Source organism: Salvelinus alpinus, chromosome 19 (assembly GCF_045679555.1).
Source record: "Salvelinus alpinus chromosome 19, SLU_Salpinus.1, whole genome shotgun sequence".
Classification (NCBI taxonomy): Eukaryota; Metazoa; Chordata; class Actinopteri; order Salmoniformes; family Salmonidae; genus Salvelinus; species Salvelinus alpinus.
This window is the reverse complement of record NC_092104.1, coordinates 9,057,968-9,078,506: the sequence shown is the minus strand read 5'-3', so window position 1 is coordinate 9,078,506 and position 20,539 is coordinate 9,057,968. Positions and strand designations below refer to the sequence as shown.

General features: G+C 43.1%; 1 protein-coding gene across 5 annotated transcripts in view; it reads right to left on the bottom strand.

Annotated features, from left to right (window-relative positions):
- The window catches only part of LOC139544984 (amyloid-beta A4 precursor protein-binding family A member 1-like), a 151,831-nt gene that overhangs the window by 86,469 nt on the left and 44,823 nt on the right, over nt 1-20,539 (bottom strand). For all 5 annotated transcript variants that reach the window (XM_071352249.1, XM_071352251.1, XM_071352252.1 and 2 more), the window contains exon 2: nt 11,427-11,601. The gene's annotated coding sequence lies outside the window, so the exon portion shown is untranslated. The remainder of the gene's footprint in view (nt 1-11,426; nt 11,602-20,539) is intronic.

Genomic DNA, 20,539 nt, shown 5'->3' with positions numbered 1-20,539 from the left:
ATGTGTCTGTCCCCACCCTGCATGGTGAACTGCTATCCATACTGAGATGGGCTGTCTGTCCCCACCATGCATGGTGAACTGCTCTCCATACTGAGATGGGCTGTCTGTCCCCACCCTGCATGGTGAACTGCTCTCCATACTGAGATGTGTCTGTCCCCACCCTGCATGGTGACCTGCTCTCCATACTGAGATGGGCTGTCTGTCCCCACCCTGCATGGTGAACTGCTATCCATACTGAGATGGGCTGTCTGTCCCCACCATGCATGGTGAACTGCTCTCCATACTGAGATGGGCTGTCTGTCCCCACCCTGCATGGTGAACTGCTCTCCATACTGAGATGTGTCTGTCCCCACCCTGGATGGTGAACTGCTCTCCATACTGAGATGGGCTGTCTGTCCCCACCCTGCATGGTGAACTGCTCTCCATACTGAGATGGGCTGTCTGTCCCCACCCTGCATGGTGAACTGCTCTCCATACTGAGATGTGTCTGTCCCCACCCTGGATGGTGAACTGCTCTCCATACTGAGATGGGCTGTCTGTCCCCACCCTGCATGGTGAACTGCTTTCCATACTGGGATGGGCTGTCTGTCCCCACCCTGCATGGTGAACTGCTCTCCATACTGGGATGGGCTGTCTGTCCCCACCCTGAGCGTTGAGGATTCATCATGCAGAGGCCGTAGAGAAGACAGATTTAGACATCAAATATAATTTAACAGTTCCATTTCACGCCATCTTGTTTATAAATAATGTGTTATAATTTACTGGTTTCTCGCAGTTATTTATCCTGGGAAAAGGGAGTGGTTTTGGGCCGTAAATCTCGGGTTCCCGCCATTCAACTATAATCTGTACAAAAGCCTCTCGGCTTTTCTACTTTGGATGTTATAAAGTAACTGGAGTATTGTGCTAAAATAGATCCAACCCCCACAAACACACTCAGACAGGAAACACACCATCAGCTCTTATGACACACACAAACAAACACAGACAGGAAACACACCATCAGCTCTTATGACACACACAAACACACTCAGACAGGAAACACACCATTAGCTCTTATGAAAGAATTTTGCACAATTTCATTAGTTAAAGATGGAAAAGATGTTCACAGTAGCAGGGGTCTCGAATCCAAGCTGTGTGTACCGCTAAAGTACAACTCTGTCTACTGCACACATGATACACAGTGAATCAAACATGAATAAAAATGACATTATTTTGGTATATGGTTATTTATTTCCTATAACGCCAGGCTGGCTCTAGTGACTCAGACCCTCCGCTATCTCCTCACAGGATGATTCCCAGCATGCATTGCAAAAACATATTGACTGCAGAGGCAAGAGAGATTGAGAATCAATATTTCACAACATCCATTCCTTATTCCTCCCCATGGCCACCAGGACAGATATGTCTGCTCTTGAGATGGACAAACTGGTGCATACGGTTTCTTCTCTGCTTCCCACTCGGTTTCCTCTCTCTTTCTACTCGGTTTCCTCTCTCGTTTTCCTCTCTCTTTCTACTCGGTTTCCTCTCTCGGGTTTCCTCTCGGGTTTCCTCTCTCGGTTTCCTCTCTCGGTTTCCTCTCTCTTTCTACTCGGTTTCCTCTCTCGGGTTTCCTCTCTGTTTCCTCACTCAGTTTCCTCTCTCTTTCTACTCGGTTTCTCTCTCTGTTTCTCTCTCTGTTTCTAATCGGTTTCCCTCGGTTTCCTCTCTGTTTCCTCTCGGTTTCCTCTCTCTTTCTACTCGATTTCGTCTCTCTTTCTACTCGATTTCGTCTCTCTTTCTACTCGATTTCGTGTCTCTTTCTACTCGATTTCGTCTCTCTTTCTACTCGGTTTCTCTCTCTGTTTCCTCTCTCTGTTTATTCTCCGTTTCCTCTCTCGATTTCCTCTCTGCAGGTCAAATCAGATTATGTATCAAGTGTCTCAGAGTCGGAGTGCTGATCTAGAACCAGGGCCCCCCTGTCCATGTAATATTAATCAATGTGTGATCTAAAAGGCTAAACTGATCAAGTCAGCAATCGTAATATGAGACGCTCATTAAATACACCACCTGAAAAGCAGCTCAACCTCTCTGGATCAGAAGGAATATCCTACAATTCCATCCGTATTTATTTGGACAGTGAAGCTAAAACGTTTAATTTGTCTCTATACTCCAGCATTTTGGATTTGAGATTAAATGTTTTATATTAGGTGAGGTGACAGTACAGAATGTCAACTTTTATTTGAGGGTATTTTCATACATATCTGTTTTACGTTTACACTTTATGTGTTATAAGTGAATGGACAAATTCACTTATGTATTACATTTAGTTGAAAGTTAAGTATTTGGTCCCATATTCCTATCACACAATGACTACATCAAGCTTGTGACTCTACAAACTTGTTGGATACATTTGCTGTTTGTTTTGGTTGTTTCAGAGCATGTTGTATAGAATATAAACGGATGGTAAATAATTTGTGCCATTTTGGAGTCACCTTTAATTATAAATAAGAATATAATATATTTCTGAACATTTCTTCATTAATGCCAAGCCTATCTCTGACCTTTTTAACCTGTCTCTCCTCTCTGGGGAGGTTCCCATTGCTTGGAAGGCAGCCACGGTTCGTCCTTTATTTATAGGGGGAGATCAAGCTGATCCTAACAGTTATAGGCCAATTTCTATTTTGCCCTGTTTATCAAAATTGTTGGAAAAACTTGTCAATAATCAACTGACTGGCTTTCTTGATGTATATAGTATTCTCTCGGGTATGCAATCTGATTTCTGCTCAGGTTATGGATGTGTCACTGCAACCTTAATGTAGGACCTTTATGTCACCATTGACCTTGATTCTAAGCAATGTTGTGCTACTATTTGTATTGACTTGGCTAATGCTTTTGATACGGTAGACCATTCCCTTCTTGTGGGCTGGCTAAGGAGTATTGGTGTCTCAGAGGCTTTTGGCCTGGTTTGCTAACTACCTCTCTCAAAGAGTGAAGTGTATGAAGTCAGAAAAAAGTCAGAAAAAAGTCTTGGCCACTGCCTGTCACCAAGGGAGTACACCAAGGCTCGATCGTAGGCCCCACGGTCTGCTCAATTTACGGAAGCTCTCTCATCCATTTATATGCCGGTGATACAGTCTTATACTAAGCTGGCTCCTCCCCGTATTTTGTGTTAAATGCTCTACAACAAAGATTTCTTAGTGTCCAACAAGCTTTTTCTGCCCTTAACCTTGTTCTGAACACCTCCAAAACAAAGGTCATGTGGTTTGGTGAGAAGAATGCCCCTCTCCCCACCGGTGTGATTACTACCTCTGAGGGTTTACAGCTTGAGGTAGTCACCTCATACAAGTACTTGGGAGTATGGCTGGACGGTACATTGTCCTTCTCTCAGCACATATGAAAGCTGCAGGCTAAAGTTACATCTAGACTTGGTTTCCTCTATCGTAATCGCTGCTCTTTCAACCCAGCTGCCAAACTAACCCTGATTCAGATGACCATCCTACTCATGCTAGATTACGGAGACGTAATTTATAGATCGGCAGGTAAGGGTGCTCTCGAGCGGGCTAGATGTTCTTTACCATTGGGCTATCAGATTTGCCACCAATGCTCCTTATAGGACACATCACTGCACTCTATACTCCTCTGTTAACTGATCATGTCTGTATGCCTGTCGCAAGACCCACTGGTTGATGCTTATTTATAAAACCCTCTTAAGCCTCACTCCACCCTATCTGAGATACCTACTGCAGCGTACAACATCCATTCTGCCAGTCACATTCTGTTAAAGGTCCCCAAAGCACACACATCCCTGGGTCACTCCTCTTTTCAGTTCGCTGCAGCTAGAGACTGGAACGAGCTGCAACAAACACTCAAACTGTACAGTTTTATCTCAATCTCTTCATTCAAAGACTCAATCATGGACACTCTTACTGACGGTTGATGCTGCTTCGTGTGATGTATTGTTGTCTCTACCTTCTTGCCCTTTGTGTTGTTGTCTGTGCACAATAATGTTTGTACTATGTTGTGCTGCTGCCATGTTGTGTTTCTACCATGTAGTTGTCATGCTGTGTTGCTACCATGCTGTGTTGTCATGTGTTGCTGCCATGCTGTGTTGTCATGTGGTGTTGCTACCATGCTGTGTTGTCATGTGTTGCTGCCATGCTGTGTTGTCATGTGTTGCTGACATGCTGTGTTGTCATGTGGTGTTGCTACCATGCTGTGTTGTCATGCTGTGTTGCTACCATGCTGTGTTGTCATGCTGTGTTGCTGCCATGCTGTGTTGTCATGTGTTGCTGACATGCTGTGTTGTCATGTGTTGCTACCATGCAATGTTGTTGTCTTAGGTCTCTCTTTATCTAGTGTTGTGGTGTCTCTTGTCGTGATGTGTGTTTTGTCTATATATATTTTTTTATCCCCACAGGAGGCCTTTTGCCTTTTGGTAGGCCGTCATTGTAAATAATAATTTGTTTTTAACTGACTTGCCAAGTTAAATAAAGGTTAAATCAAAAAAAAAAATGTGGATGCTCCCATGATTACGGATAATCATGAATGAATCATGAATAATGATGAGTGAGAAAATTTCAAATGCACAAAGATCATGTCCCTAAAACATGCTAACCTCTCACCATTAACAATAACAGGGGAGGTTAGCATTTTTGCGGGGGTATGATATTTATGTAACTTTCTCATTCATCATTATTCACGATTATGCATAATCATGGCAGCATCTACATTAATGTAGAATTATTCAGACAGAAGTATTCAGTACATTCTGTACGGTCGCTTCATATAAAATATTTTATCTCAAATTCAAAATACTGGAGTATATTGCCAAATTAAATGTTTTGGCTTCGCTGTCCAAAACAATACGGAGGGGAGTGTATATTATTTCAAATAAAAATAACACAAACCGAAACGAGTATATCAGTAGACTGGGTTAGTATACCAGACAAGCAGGCCAAATGTTCAGTATGGGGCAGTAGAGGCTACAGATGGCACCAATAGCAGGACAACAGACAGATACTATAGAATGTTCAGTATGGGGCAGTAGAGGCTGCAGATGGCACCAATAGCAGGACAACAGACAGATACTATAGAATGTTCAGTATGGGGCAGTAGAGGCTGCAGATGGCACCAATAGCAGGACAACAGACAGATACTGTAGAATGTTCAGTATGGGGCAGTAGAGGCTGCAGATGGCACCAACAGCAGGACAACAGACAGATACTATAGAATGTTCAGTATGGGGCAGTAGAGGCTGCAGATGGCACCAACAGCAGGACAACAGACAGATACTATAGAATGTTCAGTATGGGGCAGTAGAGGCTGCAGATGGCACCAACAGCAGGACAACAGACAGATACTATAGAATGTTCAGTATGGGGCAGTAGAGGCTACAGATGGCACCAATAGCAGGACAACAGATAGATACTATAGAATGTTCAGCATGGGGCAGTAGATGCTGCAGATGGCACCAATAGCAGGACAACAGACAGATACTATAGAATGTTCAGTATGGGGCAGTAGAGGCTGCAGATGGCACCAACAGCAGGACAACAGACAGATACTATAGAATGTTCAGTATGGGGCAGTAGAGGCTGCAGATGGCACCAACAGCAGGACAACAGACAGATACTATAGAATGTTCAGTATGGGGCAGTAGAGGCTGCAGATGGCACCAACAGCAGGACAACAGACAGATACTATAGAATGTTCAGTATGGGGCAGTAGAGGCTGCAGATGGCACCAATAGCAGGACAACAGACAGATACTATAGAATGTTCAGTATGGGGCAGTAGAGGCTGCAGATGGCACCAACAGCAGGACAACAGACAGATACTATAGAATGTTCAGTATGGGGCAGTAGAGGCTGCAGATGGCACCAATAGCAGGACAACAGACAGATACTATAGAATGTTCAGTATGGGGCAGTAGAGGCTGCAGATGGCACCAATAGCAGGACAACAGACAGATACTATAGAATGTTCAGTATGGGGCAGTAGAGGCTGCAGATGGCACCAACAGCAGGACAACAGACAGATACTATAGAATGTTCAGTATGGGGCAGTAGAGGCTACAGATGGCACCAACAGCAGGACAACAGACAGATACTATAGAATGTTCAGTATGGGGCAGTAGAGGCTACAGATGGCACCAACAGCAGGACAACAGACAGATACTATAGAATGTTCAGTATGGGGCAGTAGAGGCTGCAGATGGCACCAACAGCAGGACAACAGACAGATACTATAGAATGTTCAGTATGGGGCAGTAGAGGCTACAGATGGCACCAACAGCAGGACAACAGACAGATACTATAGAATGTTCAGTATGGGGCAGTAGAGGCTACAGATGGCACCAACAGCAGGACAACAGACAGATACTATAGAATGTTCAGTATGGGGCAGTAGAGGCTACAGATGGCACCAATAGCAGGACAACAGACAGATACTATAGAATGTTCAGTATGGGGCAGTAGAGGCTGCAGATGGCACCAATAGCAGGACAACAGACAGATACTATAGAATGTTCAGTATGGGGCAGTAGAGGCTACAGATGGCACCAATAGCAGGACAACAGACAGATACTACAGAATGTTCAGTATGGGGCAGTAGAGGCTGCAGATGGCACCAACAGCAGGACAACAGACAGATACTATAGAATGTTCAGTATGGGGCAGTAGAGGCTGCAGATGGCACCAACAGCAGGACAACAGACAGATACTATAGAATGTTCAGTATGGGGCAGTAAAGGCTACAGATGGCACCAACAGCAGGACAACAGACAGATACTATAGAATGTTCAGTATGGGGCAGTAGAGGCTGCAGATGGCACCAACAGCAGGACAACAGACAGATACTATAGAATGTTCAGTATGGGGCAGTAGAGGCTGCAGATGGCACCAACAGCAGGACAACAGACAGATACTATAGAATGTTCAGTATGGGGCAGTAGAAGCTGCAGATGGCACCAATAGCAGGACAACAGACAGATACTATAGAATGTTCAGTATGGGGCAGTAGAGGCTGCAGATGGCACCAACAGCAGGACAACAGACAGATACTATAGAATGTTCAGTATGGGGCAGTAGAGGCTGCAGATGGCACCAACAGCAGGACAACAGACAGATACTATAGAATGTTCAGTATGGGGCAGTAGAAGCTGCAGATGGCACCAATAGCAGGACAACAGACAGATACTATAGAATGTTCAGTATGGGGCAGTAGAGGCTGCAGATGGCACCAACAGCAGGACAACAGACAGATACTATAGAATGTTCAGTATGGGGCAGTAGAGGCTGCAGATGGCACCAACAGCAGGACAACAGACAGATACTATAGAATGTTCAGTATGGGGCAGTAGAGGCTGCAGATGGCACCAATAGCAGGACAACAGACAGATACTATAGAATGTTCAGTATGGGGCAGTAGAGGCTACAGATGGCACCAACAGCAGGACAACAGACAGATACTATAGAATGTTCAGTATGGGGCAGTAGAGGCTGCAGATGGCACCAAGCAGCAGGACAACAGACAGATACTATAGAATGTTCAGTATGGGGCAGTAGAGGCTGCAGATGGCACCAATAGCAGGACAACAGACAGATACTATAGAATGTTCAGTATGGGGCAGTAGAGGCTGCAGATGGCACCAATAGCAGGACAACAGACAGATACTATAGAATGTTCAGTATGGGGCAGTAGAGGCTGCAGATGGCACCAATAGCAAGACAACAGACAGACACTATAGAATGTTCAGTATGGGGCAGTAGAGGCTGCAGATGGCACCAACAGCAGGACAACAGACAGATACTATAGAATGTTCAGTATGGGGCAGTAGAGGCTGCAGATGGCACCAAGCAGCAGGACAACAGACAGATACTATAGAATGTTCCGTATGGGGCAATAGAGGCTGCAGATGGTACCAATAGCAAGACAACAGACAGATACTATAGAATGTTCAGTATGGGGCAGTAGAGGCTGCAGATGGCACCAACAGCAGGACAACAGACAGATACTAAAGAATGTTCAGTATGGGGCAGTAGAGGCTGCAGATGGCACCAACAGCAGGACAACAGATAGATACTATAGAATGTTCAGTATGGGGCAGTAGAGGCTGCAGATGGCACCAATAGCAGGACAACAGATAGATACTATAGAATGTTCAGTATGGGGCAGTAGAGGCTGCAGATGGCACCAACAGCAAGACAACAGACAGATACTATAGAATGTTCAGTATGGGGCAGTAGAGGCTGCAGATGGCACCAATAGCAGGACAACAGACAGATACTATAGAATGTTCAGTATGGGGCAGTAGAGGCTGCAGATGGCACCAAGCAGCAGGACAACAGACAGATACTATAGAATGTTCCGTATGGGGCAATAGAGGATGCAGATGGTACCAATAGCAGGACAACAGACAGATACTATAGAATGTTCAGTATGGGGCAGTAGAGGCTGCAGATGGCACCAACAGCAGGACAACAGACAGATACTATAGAATGTTCAGTATGGGGCAGTAGAGGCTACAGATGGCACCAACAGCAGGACAACAGATAGACAAATACTATAAAAACACATTAGTCTATAACATACTAAAACACTACGGCCAAGTACCATCTGCCTACTGAGTAAGAGCCAGAGATAACGCTATAGGACCTACAGTGGTGTGTGTCAGCTACTGTGTGTGCGCGCATGTGTGTGCGCGCGCGTGTGTGTGTGTGTGTGTGTGTGTGTGTGTGTGTGTGTGTGTGTGTGTGTGTGTGTGTGTGTGTGTGTGTGTGTGTGTGTGTGTGTGTGTGTGTGTGATCACTTGACCAGTCATTTAACAGTTTATTAACTGTGAAGGACCTCGGCGTTACTCTTGACCCTGATCTCTCTTTTGACGAACATATCAAGACTGTTTCAAGGACAGCTTTTTTCCATCTACGTAACATTGCAAAAATCAGAAATTTTCTGTCCAAAAATGATGCAGAAAAATTAATCCATGCATTTGTTACTTCTAGGTTAGACTACTGCAATGCTCTACTTTCCGGCTACCCGGATAAAGCACTAAATAAACTTCAGTTAGTGCTAAATACGGCTGCTAGAATCCTGACTAGAACCAAGAAATTTGATCATATTACTCCAGTGCTAGCTTCCCTACACTGGCTTCCTGTTAAGGCAAGGGCTGATTTCAAGGTTTTACTGTTAACCTATAAAGCGTTACATGGGCTTGCTCCTACCTATCTTTCCGAGTTGGTCCTGCCGTACATACCTACACGTACGCTACGGTCACAAGACGCAGGCCTCCTAATTGTCCCTAGAATTTCTAAGCAAACAGCTGGAGGCAGGGCTTTCTCCTATAGATCTCCATTTTTATGGAATGGTCTGCCTACCCATGTGAGAGACGCAGACTCTGTCTCAACCTTTAAGTCTTTACTGAAGACTTATCTCTTCAGTAGGTCATATGATTGAGTGTAGTCTGGCCCAGGAGTGTGAAGGTGAACGGAAAGGCTCTGGAGCAACGAACCGCCCTTGCTGTCTCTGCCTGGCCGGTTCCCCTCCACTGGGATTCTCTACCTCTAACCCTATTACAGGGGCTGAGTCACTGGCTTACTGGTGCTCTTTCATGCCGTTCCTAGGAGGGGTGCGTCACTTGAGTGGGTTGAGTTACTGACGTGATCTTCCTGTCTGGGTTGGCGCCCCCCCTTGGTTTGTGCTGTGGTGAAGATCTTTGTGGGCTATACTCGGCCTTGTCTCAGGATTGTAAGTTGGTGGTTGAAGATATCCCTCTAGTGATGCGGGGGCTGTGCTTTGGCAAAGTGGGTGGGGTTATATCCTTCCTGTTTGGCCCTGTCCGGGGGTATCTTCGGATGGGGCCACAGTGTCTCCTGACCCCTCCTGCCTCCAGTATTTATGCTGCAGTAGTTTGTGTCGGGGGGCTAGGGCCAGTTGGTTATATCTGGAGTACTTCTCCTGTCTTATCCAGTGTCCTGTGTGAATTTAAGTATGCTCTCTCTAATTCTCTCCTTCTCTCTTTATTTCTCTCTCTCGGAGGAACTGAGCCCTAGGACCATACGTCAGGACTACCGGGCATAATGACTCCTTGCTGTCCCCAGTCCACCTGGCCTTGCTGCTGTCCCAGTTTCAACTGTTCTGCCTGCGGTTATGGAACGCCTACCTGTCCCAGACCTGCTGTTCTCAACTCTTAATTATCGGCTATGAAAAGCCAACTGACATTTATTCCTGATTATTATTTGACCATGCTTGTCATTTATGAACATCTTGGCCATGTTCTGTTATAATCTCCACCCGGCACAGCCAGAAGAGGACTAGCCACCCCTCATAGCCTGGTTCCTCTCTAGGTTTCTTCCTAGGTTTTGGCCTTTCTAGGGAGTTTTTCCTAGCCACCGTGCTTCTACACCTGCATTGCTTGCTGTTTGGGGTTTTAGGCTGGGTTTTTTGTACAGCACTTTGAGATATTAGCTGATGTACGAAGGGCTATATAAAATAAACTTGATTGATTGATGATTGATTGATTAACTCTGAGGCTAGTCAGTCTCTAGTACCTATAACCTGTAGATGTGACAGTCAACACACTTGGCAGAGGGAGTGAGTGAGTGAGTGAGTGAGTGAGTGAGTGAGTGAGTGAGTGAGTGAGTGATATAGCAAGAGCGAGGACCCTCCACAGTCTAAACCAAGTTAATGAGGCATCACAGAACACACACATTTACAGTATCTCTAGCTAAACATTTCTCTCTATCCAATCATTCCAATCACTGTCTGGTGAAATTCTCTGGGTAAAGGGAAAAGTCTACATTATCATTGTTTCTATCTGGCAGGAAGTCCAACCAAGCTGTTTGATTGGAAGAACAAACTGAACGTGCAAGATATTTTCAGGAAAATACGTTTATTTTTTTATTTTTTTAATCAACTAAAGTCCTTTGATGAAGGCTTTCATGCTCTTAGTTTTTTTTTTAAATACAGAAGGAACCTCTATTTCCTTCCAATAAACTCTTAGTAGGTAGCCGAGAAAATGTTCACGTTTTATTAGTCGTATGTGCAGGATAAATACGGTACACGTCGTCCAACGAAATGCTTACTTGCATGTTCGTTCTCGACAACGCAACAATAAGTAATAATCTAATATAATAATACGAATATAAAGTAAATGGCTCAGTAGAATAGAATAAACATTTTAGCATAGTTAAAATACAGGAAGGCACAATTTATAGTCCAATATTTACACGTGTTTTGGGGAATGGGGGATTTGGGGGGAAAGTGTTTAAATTGTGCAGTATTTATCAATCATATTAAGAAAAATAAGAGGAACGAAGGAGAGAAGTAGGGAAAGAAAGAATTAGGGATATAAGGAAGTAGGGAAGGAAGGAAGGAAGTAGGGAAGGAAGGAAGGAAGGAAAGCATCTTCAGAGTATACCAACAGGAATGAGGTGGCAGACAGAGACTCACCTTCTAGAACCATCTATGGGTGTGGAGGGTGGTTAGGTGGCTCCTTGGAGCAGAGGCCAGGGTTGGACCCTATGGTTTTGTGGTAATGTGGATATGGTGGCTGAAAGCAACTACTGGAGTCCTTAGACTGGTACAGGCATGTAGGGACAGTGCCTCAGATCACAGCAGCTCCAGCCTACAACACAGACAAGAGGACAACAGATTAGAGTAGAGAGAAAAGAGGATCTATTGAAAGAGAAGAGTGGGTGTACACACACACACACATACACACACACACGAAATCACTACAATACAAACAATTGAAAAGCTATATATCCCATCGGCAGAGACACACACAGAGAACAGCTCCAGTTTGTCTCTTAGATGTCCAATCTGCAGTAATCCTAGCAGAGCCGTGGAACAGCAGGGCGAGGCAGAGAGGCCGGTGAGAATCAGCCTCTTTTGTTGTTGTTAAATCTCAGCCTTGATGATGTGACTTCTGTGGCTTTTTGACAGATGAAACAGTGTGACTCTGAACTAGAATTCACACTCGCACACACACACGCAGACGCACACACTCTCATCCAATTTGTCAACTCAATAGAGAGCCGTAACCTAGATTTCCACGGAGCGGATAACAACAGAAAGAGTCTAGTCTGGGTTTTGATAAAGTTCCTATCAATTAGATGAGTTGAGACCGAGAGCAGAGCAGAGCATTTCATTAGACGAGTTGAGACCGAGAGCAGAGCATTTCATTAGATGAGTTGAGACCGAGAGCAGAGCATTTCATTAGATGAGTTGAGACCGAGAGCAGAGCATTTCATTAGACGAGTTGAGATCGAGAGCAGAGCATTTCATTAGATGAGTTGAGACCGAGAGCAGAGCATTTCATTAGACGAGTTGAGACCGAGAGCAGAGCATTTCATTAGATGAGTTGAGACCGAGAGCAGAGCATTTCATTAGATGAGTTGAGACCGACAGCAGAGCATTTCATTAGATGAGTTGAGACCGAGAGCAGAGCATTTCATTAGACGAGTTGAGACCGAGACCGAGAGCAGAGCATTTCATTAGATGAGTTGAGACCGAGAGCAGAGCATTTCATTAGATGAGTTGAGACCGAGAGCAGAGCATTTCATTAGACGAGTTGAGACCGAGAGCAGAGCAATTCATTAGACGAGTTGAGACCTAGAGCAGAGCATTTCATTAGATGAGTTGAGACCTAGAGCAGAGCATTTCATTAGATGAGTTGAGACCTAGAGCAGAGCAGAGCATTTCATTAGATGAGTTGAGACCGAGAGCAGAGCATTGTGAATCACTAACCACGTTGCCATCCACAATTTTTATGTGAGTAAAGTCATACCGTATAAAACAAAAATCACAACATCTGTGAAGGAAACAGGAAGTTTTGGTACAATTTTAGAAATGCCGACAGAACAATTGTATGTTTGACATGGCGGTATGTTTTCTTGGTGATAAAATGTATTATGCGAGAAATGGCGTTGGAAATGCCTTTATGCTAAAATATTGATATAATAAACAGCATATCGAAGTAAATTTGGAGTCACGCGATGCTATGGTGTGTTGTCCTCCCACTACGACTCGGGGAAACCATGCTGTTTATTAGGCTACAGATGAAATAAGTTATGATGAACTTCACATGGTGGTGAAAGTGCACGGTGATGAACTTGATGCTCCTTTCCAATAAATATCGAGGGTCTCATTCTGGTGACACGATCGATGCTTGACTGCCGTTTGACAAAAAGCAAAGCGTCAATACAGGACTAAGATTGAATCCTACTACACCGGCTCTGACACTCGTCGGACGTGGCAGGGCTTGCAAACTATTATGGACTACAAATGGAAACCCAGCCACGAGCTGCCCAGTGACACGAGCATACCAGACGAGCTAAATAACTTGTATGCGCGCTTCGAGGCAAGTAACACTGAAGCATGCATGAGAGCACCAGCTGTTCCGGACGACTTTGTAATCATGTTCTCTGTAGCCTATGTGAGTAAGACCTTTAAAAAGGTCAACATTCACAAGGCCGCAGGGCCAGACGGATAACCAGGACGTGTACTCAAAGCATGCGCTGACCAACTGGCAAGTGTCTTCACTGACATTTTCAACCTGTTTCTAACCAAGTCTGTAATACCAACATGTTTCAAGCTGACCACCATAGTCCCTGTGCCCAAGAACGCCAAATTAACATGTCTAAATGGCTACTGACCCGTAGCACTCATGTCTGTAGCCATGAAGTGCTTTGAAAGGCTGGTCATGGTTCACATCAACACCATCATCCCAGGAACACCTACGTGGGAATGCTGTTCATTGACAACAGCTCAGCGTTCAACACCATAGTGCCCACAAAGCTCATCACTAAGCTAAAGACTCGGGACTAAACACCTCCCTCTGCAACTGGATCGTGGACTTCCTGACAGGCCGCCCCCCAGTGGTAAGGGTAGACAACAACACATCCGCCTTGCTCAGGGGTGTGTGCTTAGTCCCCTCCTGTACTTCCTGTTCACCTATGACTGCATGGCCAAGCATGACTCCAACACAACAATTAAGTTTGCAGATGACACACCGGTGGTAGGCCTGATCACCAACAACGATGAGACAGCCTATAGGGAGTAGGTCAGAGACCTGGAAGTGTGGTGTCAGGACAACAACTTCTTCCTCAACGTGATCAAGACAAAGGAGATGATTGTGGACTACAGGAAAAGGAGAGAGCTTCGAGTTTGTTGGTCTACATCACCAACAAACTACCATGGTCCAAACATACGAAGACAGTCGTGAAGAGGGCACAACAATGCCTATTCTCCCTCAGGAGACTGAAAAGATTTGGCATGGGTCCTCAGATCCTAAAAAAAATTCTACAGCTTCACCATCGAGAGCATCCTGTCTGGTTACATCACCGCCTGGTATGGCAACTGCTCAGCATCGGACCGCAAGGCGCTACAGAGGGTAGTGCGTACAGCCCAGTATATCACTGGGGCCAAGCATAGTAGCAGAGCACTCCTCTTCACAGCACAGAGTAGCAGAGCACTCCACTTCTCGCAGGTTGACGTTTATTGTCATGAATCTTGTCCTGGAGGTAGAACTGAGCGATTTCAGCGAGATGGGTCAAAATTGGCTACATCGTAAAAATGAAAACAAAACTGAGTTTTTTGGTCTTCATTTAAGGTTAGGGTTAGGTTTACTTTGTGACAAAGTAAACCTTTGTGATGATTTGATGACTTTGTGATGTCCAATGCAGTGCTGCCTCCAGGGCAAGATTCATGACAATAAATGCCAACCTGCCCTCTCCTCTCTGTCTCTTTCTGTCCCTACCAGTCCCTGTTCCACCAGGCTGTGTATCAAATCAAATCAGGCTCAGGCTCACGTGTGCTGAATATAACAGGTGTAGACCTTACAGTGAAATACTTACTTACAGGCTCTAACCAAAAAAGGTATTAGGTGAACAATAGGCAGGTAAAGAAATAAAACAACAGTAAAAAGACAGTCTATATACAGTAGCGAGGCTATAGAAGTAGCGAGGCTACATACAGACACTGGTTAGTCAGGCTGAGTGAGGTAGTAAGTACATGTAGATATGGTTAAAATGACTATGCATATTTGATAAACAGAGAGTAGCAGCAGCGTAAAAAGAGGGGTTGGGGGGGGCACACAATGCAAATAGTCCGGGTAACAATAAGTTTGGTGAATTTTGGCCCATTTCTCCTGACAGAGCTGGTGTAACTGAGTCAGGTTCGTAGGTCTCCTTGCTCGCACACGCTTTTTCAGTTCTGCCCACAAATTTTCTATAGAATTGAGGTCAGGGCTTTGTGATGGCCACTCCAATACCTTAACTTTGTTGTCCTTAAGCCATTTTGCCACAACTTTGGAAGTATGCTTGGGGTCATTGTCCATTTGGAAGACCCATTTGCGACCAAGCTTTAACTTTCTGACTGATGTCTTGAGATGTTGCTTCAATATATCCACCTAATTTTCCTACCTCATGATGTCATCTATTTTGTGAAGTGCACCAGTCCCTCCTGCAGCAAAGCACCCCCACAACATGATGCTGCCACCCCCGTGCTTCACGGTTGAGATGGTGTTCTTCGGCTTGCAAGCCTCCCCCTTTTTCCTCCAAACATAACGATGGTCATTATGGCCAAACAGTTCTATTTTTGTTTCATCAGACCAGTGGACATTTCTCCAAAAAGTACGATCCTTGTCCCCATGTGCAGTTGCAAACCGTAGTCTGGCTTTTTATGGCGGTTTTGGAGCGGTGTCTTCTTCCTTGCTGAGTCGCCTTTCAGGTTATGTCGATATAGGACTTGTTTTACTGTGGCTATAGATACTTTTGTACCTGTCTCCTCCAGCATCTTCACAAGGTCCTTTGCTGTTGTTCTGGAATTGATTTGCACTTTCCGCACCAAAGTACGTTAATCTCTAGGAGACAGAATGCGTCACCTTCCTGAGCGGTATGACGGCTGCGTGGTCCCATGGTGTTTATACTTGCGTACTATTGTTTGTACAGATGAACGTGGTACCTTCAGGTGTTTGGAAATTGCTCCCAAGGATGAACCAGACTTGTGGAGGTCTACAATTTTTTCTGAGGTGTTGGCTGATTTCTTTTGATTTTCCCATGATGTCAAGCAAAAAGGCACTGAGTTTGAAGGTAGGCCTTGAAATACATCCACAGGTACACCTCCAATTGACTCAAATTATGTCAATTAGTCTATCAGAAGCATCTAAAGCCATGACATCATTTTCTGGAATTTTCCAAGCTGTTTAAAGGCACAGTCAACTTAGTGTATTTAAACTTCTGACCTACTGGAATGGTGAAACAGTGAATTATCAGCGAAATAATCTGTCTGTAAACAATTGTTGGGAAAATTACTTATGTCATGCACGAAGTAGATGTCCTAACCAACTTGCCAAAACTATAGTTTGTAAACAAGAAATGTGTGGAGTGGTTGAAAAAAATAGTTTTAATGACTCCAACCTAAGTCTATGTAAACTTCCGGCTTCAACTGTATCTTTAGAGTTTAAGTCGGGAGATAGTAACTCGTTATATAACATCAGATTAATGATAGTCACGTCACGGCAGGACTGATCGGAGGTCTAGTCTAAGTCTGAAGGCAGGGACTGAGGTAGAACTGGGTCACTGGGCTGTACAGTAAGTCATTTAACCACATCCATCTCCAGTGCTGCTCAGACTGGAGCCCTGAGTCAGGCGGTGGGAAAAAACATTCTGTCTCTCTGGTCGAAACAGTGTCACATAAGATAAGGTTGACATTTTAAAGTGTCTTTAAGACACATATAGACCACAGATACTGTATGACCAAGCAGCAAAACATATTATGGTGGGTTTGAGATTTCTGATTTGTATTGAATTCATATCTGCTTGAAGATAGTTGCATTCATGACATGTTGGACATAAAGGACCTAAAATATAGTATACACTGTATACTGACCATAACACTTCAGTACCAATGTTTCCTTCATTTCCTATTTGTCTAAAAGAGTCAATCGGGGTGAAAGAGAGAGAGTGTGTTATTGTTATCACAGATCAGGCCTGACTGAATCCCCCCATGCAGGGCGAGCTGCTGCTGGGTTGTCATGGCGTTGTCATGGCATGCTGCTGGGTTGTCATGGAGATGCCTCAGTAATGACTCCCTCTGCGACGGCAGGTGAAGGAAGTGACCTTTACACAGGACGGATCTTAATAGTCTAAAATGGCCTCTCCTTGTCTCCTCTACTTCATCTCAATAGTCTACCAAGGCTTCCTCCTCATTTCTGGGATCTCAAGGAAAGGATATGAGGTGTGGACTTTGAGATGCACCCATAAAGTCTAACACAGAATCCTCTGTCCACCAATGGGAATAAAGCGCCTACTGTCTTCTCGACTAATGAAAAAGCAACCAAAGCAGAGGGCCATGTCTCTGAAGACAGACACCGTACAGATACTCCAGTCGTTGTAAAAGAAAAACACTTACTGCTCACAACAAGCCATTTACATAGAGACTAGGTAGACCTGTGTTTTTTATTATATTATATATTATTATACACCCAATGCGATGCACATTCTGCCTTTGCAATACACACGAAGCGTGATGATGAGTTAATCATTTGAATCAGAGGTGTATTGCTAAGGCAAAATCTAAAATGGTTTGGTTCCCCAGGATCAGTTTAGGAGACAGTGACAGAGGATGAGAGGAATATAGAATGACATAGTGATGTTTGTTCATCACAGAGTATAGGCCCATCCCAGTGGTATATATAATATAACTACTATAGCTACTATAGTTACTATATCTACTATAGTTACTATCGCTACTATATCTACTATAACTACTATATCTATTATAGCTACTCTCGCTACTATAGCTACTATAGCTACTATAGCTACTATTGCTTCTATAGTTACTATCGCTACTATATCTACTATAGTTACTATATCTACTATATCTACTATAGCTACTATATCTATTATAGCTACTCTCGCTACTATCGCTACAATAGCTACTATCTCTACTACCGTTACTATAGCTACTACCGTTACTATAGCTACTATCGTTACTATAGCTACTATCGTTACTATAGCTATTATCGTTACTATCACTACTATAGCTACTATAGTTACAATAGTTACTATAACTACTATAACTACTATAACTACTATAGCTAAAATAACTGCTAGAGCTACTATAGCTACAATAGCTAATAAAACTGCTATAGCTAACTGCTATAGCTACAATAGCTAATATCACTGCTATATCAAATCAAAGTTTATTTGTCACGTGCGCCGAGTACAACCTTACAGTGAAATGCTTACTTACAGGCTCTAACCAATAGTGCAAAAAAGGTATTAGGTGAACAATAGGTAAGTCAAGAAATAAAAACAACAGTAAAAAGACAGTAGCGAGGCTATATACAGGCACCGTTTAGTCGGGCTGATTGAGGTAGTATGTACAAAAAAATATATGGTTAAAGTGACTATGGATATATGATGAACAGAGAGTAGCAGTAGCGTAAAAGAGGGGGTGGTGGGTGGCGGGACACAATGCAGATAGCCCGGTTAGCCAATGTGCGGGAGCACTGGTTGGTCGGGCCAATTGAGGTAGTATGTACATGAATGTATAGTTAAAGTGACTATGCATATATGATAAACAGAGAGTAGCAGCAGCGTAAAAGAGGGGTTGGGGGGGGCACACAATGCAAATAGTCCGGGTAGCCATTTGATTACCTGTTCAGGAGTCTTATGACTTGGGGGTAAAAACTGTTGAGAAGCCTTTTTGTCTTGGACTTGGCACTCCGGTACCGCTTGCCATGAGGTAGTAGAGAGAACAGTCTATGACTGGGGTGGCTGGGGTCTATGACAATTTTTAGGGCCTTCCTCTGACACCGCCTGGTATATAGGTGTTGGGTGGCAGGAAGCGTGATGTACTGGGTCGTATGCACTACCCTCTGTAGTGCCTTGCGGTCGGAGGCCGAGCAATTGCCGTACCAGGCAGTGATGCAACTATAGCTGCTATAGCTACTATAACTACTATAAATGCTATAGCTAATATAACTGCTATAGCTAATATAACTGCTATAGCTAATATAACTGCTATAGCTAATATAACTGCTATAGCTACTAGTTACTATAGCTACTACAACTACTACTAAAGATACTATAGCTACCACAGCTACTAAAGCTACTAAAATTACCATAACTACTACAACTACTATAACTACTATAGCTACTATAGTTATTATGACCACTATAACTACTATAGTTACTATAACAACTATAACTACTATAGTTACTAGAACTACTAGAACTACTAAAGTTACCATAGCTACTATAGCTACTATAGCTAATATAACTACTATAGCTAATATAACTACTATAGCTACTATAACTGCTATAGCTACTAGAACTACTAGAACTACTAAAGTTACCATAACTACTATAGCTACTATAGCTGCCATAGCTACTAAAGCTACTAAAGTTACCATAACTACTATAGCTACTATAGCTAATATAACTACTATAGCTAATATAACTACTATAGCTACTAAAGTTACCATAGCTACTATAGCTGCCATAGCTACTAAAGCTACTAAAGTTACCATAACTACTATAGCTACTATAGCTAATATAACTACTATAGCTAATATAACTACTATAGCTACTATAGCTGCCATAGCTACTAAAGCTACTAAAGTTACCATAACTACTATAGCTACTATAGCTAATATAACTACTATAGCTAATATAACTACTATAGCTACTATAACTGCTATAGCTACTATAACTACTATAGCTACTATAGCTGCCATAGCTACTAAAGCTACTAAAGTTACCATAACTACTATAGCTACTATAGCTAATATAACTACTATAGCTAATATAACTACTATAGCTACTATAGCTGCCATAGCTACTAAAGCTACTAAAGTTACCATAACTACTATAGCTACTATAGCTAATATAACTACTATAGCTAATATAACTACTATAGCTACTATAACTGCTATAGCTACTATAACTACTATAGCTACTATAGTTATTATGACCACTATAGTGGTAATAATAGTGGTAGTGGTCACTAACTACTATAGTTACGATAACTACTATAGTTACTATAGCTACTATAGTTACCATACCTACTATAGCTACTATAACTACCAAAGTTACCATAACCACTATAACCACTATAACTACTATAGCTACTATAGTTACTACAACTACCATAGCTACTAAAGTTACCATAACTACTATAGCTACTATAGTTACTATAACTACCATAGCTACTATAGCTACTATAGTTACCATAACGACTATAGCTACTAAAGTTACAATAACTACTATAACTACTAGAGTTACTAGAACTACTAGAGTTACTAGAACTACCCTAACTACTATAACTACCCTAACTACTATAACTACTATAACTACTAAAGTTACAATAACTACTATAACTACTATAGTTACTATAACTACCATAACGACTATAGCTACTATAACTACTATAGTTACTAGAACTACTATAGCTGCCATAACTGCTATAGCTAATATAACTGCTATAGCTAATATAACTGCTATAGCTAATATAACTACTATAGCTAATATAACTACTATAGCTACTATAACTTT